At 42.3% G+C, this 4,807-nt stretch overlaps 1 long non-coding RNA gene across 1 annotated transcript; it reads left to right on the top strand.

Annotated features, from left to right (window-relative positions):
• Positions 1-2,790: 2,790 nt before the first annotated feature.
• LOC118539035 (uncharacterized) lies at positions 2,791-3,156 on the top strand. Its single transcript, XR_004918905.2, has 2 exons — positions 2,791-2,935; positions 3,026-3,156. It is a non-coding gene; the product is annotated as an uncharacterized LOC118539035 (long non-coding RNA).
• The last annotated feature ends 1,651 nt before the right edge of the window (positions 3,157-4,807 follow it).

Below are 4,807 nucleotides of genomic sequence, written 5' to 3'. Positions count from 1 at the left end.
GATCATCCATGTGACCAGTCTGGGAACTCTCACCCTTCTGGGCTGGGAGAGCGGCTTTGGTGGCTACCTCCTGACTAGAGAAGAAGCAAGAGGTGAGGAGGGCTGTCTCGGATGTGTGTACCTGTGGGGGGAGATTATATCAGAAAAAAAGCTTCACGAGTCAAGGGTAAATGGCTGGGCATATCCATCTGTGATGGCTCTGAAGGATTGTAGAGCCGGTGTGGCTGGCTAAGCAATCACAAATGCTTCTGTGTGTGCAGAACAGCACAGACTTATGGGAAAGCCACTCTCAGGGCAGAACATGAGATGGGCCCAGGAGTGTCCTGTAGGAACCAACCACTGAGGGTTATCCCGATGCTGGACATACCAGCTGAGGGTGCGGCTTGGTGGCGGTGACGACCAGCTGCCCTGCCATCCTCCCAGCCCTGCGTGGCTCCCACAGCCTTGGTTCTATGTCAACCTCAAGTTGCGTGTAAGACTCCAGGCAGAGGAGTGGGACACCCCATGCAGACTGACATGAGCCTCCTGGTGGGAATAGGGGCTCAGCACAAACATCATATGGAATCCTAGAAAAGAGAGGCACATTCCTTGCATATAGGTGTGCATGACCCTCATGAGATCTCTACCCGCAACAAAAATGAGTACAAGGAAGTGACAGAATTGCTGCCACTTGAAGTCTCTGTGGGGATGCAGTGTGGACACAAAAGATGGAGGGATAGTGCCCCCCCCCCCCCACCGGGGGAGGCAGGAGCAGTTTCACAGACAAGATCAAGATCCAAAGTGCTTGAGTTCTGCTTTTAACAATAGGCCAATAAAATCTGCTCTTTTCACATTGATTTTACACTCCAAAAGGCTACAGAGAGGAGGACTCAAACCTGCAGTGGCTCTTTTGGTTTTCATGGAGGGACCCAGGAGGCATTTGGCCATTCTTCTCCTTTGCCTGTATCCTCTCTGGCCACACTCCTGCAGGTTCCTGTTCTCCTCGTGAGCCAGGGATGAGATGTTTTGCTCCAGACAGACAGCTCACTGGGGGAGGGGGGGGAGGGGTGGGGGTGGGGAGCTGTCCTCATTGGGCCTCTTATTTTTTAAGATTTTATTTATTTATTTGAGAGAGAGGGAGAGCACAAGTAGGGGGAGGGGCAGAGGGAGAAGCAGACTCCCCACTGAGCAGGGAGCCCAATGCAGGGTTTGATCCCAGGACCCCGGGATCTCTCCGACACAAGTGAGTAATTAGTTTTAAGTGATCATCCATGTGACCAGTCTGGGAACTCTCACCCTTCTGGGCTGGGAGAGCGGCTTTGGTGGCACGACCTGAGCCGAAGGCAGATGCTTAACCCAGTGAGCCACCCAGGAGCCCCTGTGTTGTTTTAGCCACTAACACTGTAGTAATTTGTTTTGACACCCATAGGAAGCTAACACTGTCACCCAAGAATTCTTGAGGGTGCTGCTATCCCCTATAGCACTGAGCTATGATGGAAATGCTCTATTCTATCCTCTCCCACACAGCAGCCCCTAGCTACATCTGGCTACTGAGCACTGAAAATGTGATTACTGAGATATTGAATTTTTAATTTTATTTATTTTTAATTAAATTTGAATTTAAGTAGCCATATGAGGCTAGTGGCTACCATATTTGATGGTGTGGCTCTAGGGGGTATCTTCATCTCACATTTATTGTTACTTAGGGTCCAGACTCTTCAAATCACTTGTCAATGTGTAGGTTTTGTCTGGTAGAGATGTATAGTGGACAAGATAACTCCAAAGGTTATGGATTTATTGCCTATAGGATATTAACCAGCTTTACAGCTAAAATCTAATGGTCTTATTTTGATATAATTTCTTCAGTGTCTATAAAATCTCAATCCCTCAGATGTTCTTTGAACCATTTTTACAACCTGTTGGTCCCCTACTTAATAATGAGTTAGAAAAAGCTTTGAAGCTATGCACCCTACGTTTGTGTTATGTTTTTTTTTAACATCTTGAAAATGATGCTATTATTAGATACTGTATTATCCTCATTTTACAGATGGTGAAACTGAGACACAAAGGTGTAGGTAATTTGTCCAAGGTGCCCTAGCTAATGAGAATTACAGCTAGTATAACTCCAGAGGCCACACTCTTAACTAGCACAAGAAAATGTCTTGGCTTATTTGAACATTGATCCAAAAACACAACATCAGAACCTCCTGAAACTTGTTTAGAGCCCTGATAACAGTGAATATTGATAAGGCAGAAAGATGTCTAGCTGTGTGGGGTGACAAGAAGCCCCAGGGGCTGGCAGACACATATGAAAACCATGCCAAGGAAGGGCTGAGGTTACTTCCTGGTGGGCATTTTTCTTGATTCCTAGGATTATTATTTTTGCTTGGTGTTTGTTGATGAAGGTGTATAGAGAAGATGCCAGAACTTTCAGAAAGTGACTTAGCTAGTTTCCTATTTCAGATATATCTAGTAAGGTGTCCACTTGCAGAGTCACACTCATCAACTGTTGGAAAAAAAGGATTCCCTCCTCCATTGTGATAATGTCATAGTAAATATGAGTTTTATTTCTCTGGGAGGTGGCAGATCTCTGTAGGGTCTATAAGATCTGTTGCTGTAGGCCTGTGGCAGGAGGCTCCACCTACAGCAAAGGGGGCATTCTCCTCTCCCCACACTTGGCCTGGTGTTGGGTTTCCCCAAAACTACCAAGGCTGCTTTCAAGCCAGGATTTCTGGGAGGCATTTGAGATGTCTGTCGCTTCCTCTTGGAGTTCCTAATTAATTATTCTTCTTAGGGAAGGCCACCATGAAACTGACTTCACCTCAAAAGAAGAATGGATTTGTGAAGAATATGGACTTACACCCATTTTTGTAAAGATTTAAAAGATGGAAAATCTTTTATCATAAACAAATGATATCAATGATTTTAGCTACTACTTCTGAGATTATACTATGTGGTAAGCATGTGATTCTCATTTTATATACGTTATCTCAGTTACTCCACCCCAACACCCAAGAAATTAACTCATTTTTGCCCCATTCAATAGGTGATGGAACAGACCGGTAGAGACTGGCATGATGACAGAGGCAGGATGCACCTCTGGATCCCAAAGCCTGTGCTATTCTGAGTATTCGAAAACAAAATAAAGCTTAATATCTTCCATTGGACGATATCTAACACATTGTCTGAGTTTGTTCGTGCTTCATAAATATTTGCTGAACAAGTGAGTGCTTAGTGATTGGAAAAAAAAAGGTATACAACAATTCTTTCTTTCATTATTCCACAAATATCTATTGGGTACGTGCTGTGTGCTGGGTACGTAACACTATGTGCTATGGTGTAAAGAACCAGGGATATAACATGAAAAAAGATACCATCATGGGAATGCAAAATGGTACAACCATTTTGGAAGACAGTTGAGTTCAAAACTAAGCTTACTCTTACTATATAATCCAGCAATCGTGCTCATTGGTATTTACCCAAAAGTGTTGAAAACTTATGTCCACACAAAAACCTGCACACAGATATTTAGAGCAGCTTGATTTATAATTACTCAAACCTGAAAGAACCAAGATATTCTTCAGTAGGTGAATGGATAAATAAACTTGAGTACATCCAGACAATAGAGTATTATTTAGTGTTAAAAAGATATGAGCTACCAAGCCATCAAAAGACCTAAGTGCATATTACTAAGTGAAAGAAGCCAGTCTGTATGACTCCAACTATATGACTTTCTGGAAAAGGCAAAACTATGGAATTAATAAAAAAAAATTAGCAGTTGTCAGGGGTTGGGGGGAGGGAAGTATGAACAGATGGAGCATGGAGGTTTTTAGGGCAGTGAAATTTCTCTGCATGATAGTGGTGTAATGGTGAATATATGTCTTTATGCAAACCTACAGCATGTACACCAAACACCAGGAGTGAACCCTAAGGTAAACTACAGACTTTGGGTGATTACAATGTGTTAGTGTAGGTTTATCAATGGTAACATACGTACTATTCTGGTGAGGATGTTGGTAATGGGGAAGGCTCTGCATGTGTGGGGTCAGAAGGGCATATGGGAAATCTCTGTACCTTTCTCTCAATTTAGTTGTAAATCAAAAACTGCTTTACAAAAATGAAGTATTAAAAAAAGACACCTGAGGAGTTCATTGTCTGAGGGTCAGGCTAGGGTATTGAGACCTTATCATTTCTACTTGTCGATGATGAGAGATCTTCTCATTGATTATAATTGTAATATCATTGTTTCATGGAATGCTGAAAAAGACAATTTTCAGTGGACTAATACACTGAAGAGATCTTTCTCCACTAAGTTTTATTTAATAGTTTACAATATCTTGATTACATTTATGGCTTGTAACTTTTGGGGAATGCAGACTTTTTTTAAAACTGTCTACCTCTAGTAGAGTTTGCAAAGTTTTTATTCAAAAGGAAAGATTTCAGAACTACCTAAAGAGATGTGGCATTTTATCCTCAGGTACAGGAACCACATCATGGAATCCAAGGAATTCTAGGAAGTTGCTGTGTCCTTTATCACAAGAGCAGGCTGAAGTGCAACCAAAGACAGTGGGCAACACACTGGGTTGGGTATCAGAGAGACTTGGGATAGAAACTTGGCTCCGCCGTTGATCAAATAGTGAGCTTTAAGATGGTGATTAACATAACATAGTAAAATAAAATTTAAAAAAAGATGTTATTTACTTTTTTTGAGTGTCAACTTTCTCATCTGTGAAATGCATTCCTTTCAGGGTTACTGTGGAGAGTCAATGACAATATATGGAAAAGAACATGGCACTGTGTAAGCTCCGTGTAAGTGTTCCATCAGTCG

This window comes from Halichoerus grypus, chromosome 3 (genome assembly GCF_964656455.1).
Source record: "Halichoerus grypus chromosome 3, mHalGry1.hap1.1, whole genome shotgun sequence".
NCBI classification, from domain to species: Eukaryota; Metazoa; Chordata; class Mammalia; order Carnivora; family Phocidae; genus Halichoerus; species Halichoerus grypus.
The sequence above is the reverse complement of the archived record's forward strand: the minus strand, read 5'-3'. Positions and strand labels throughout refer to the sequence as shown.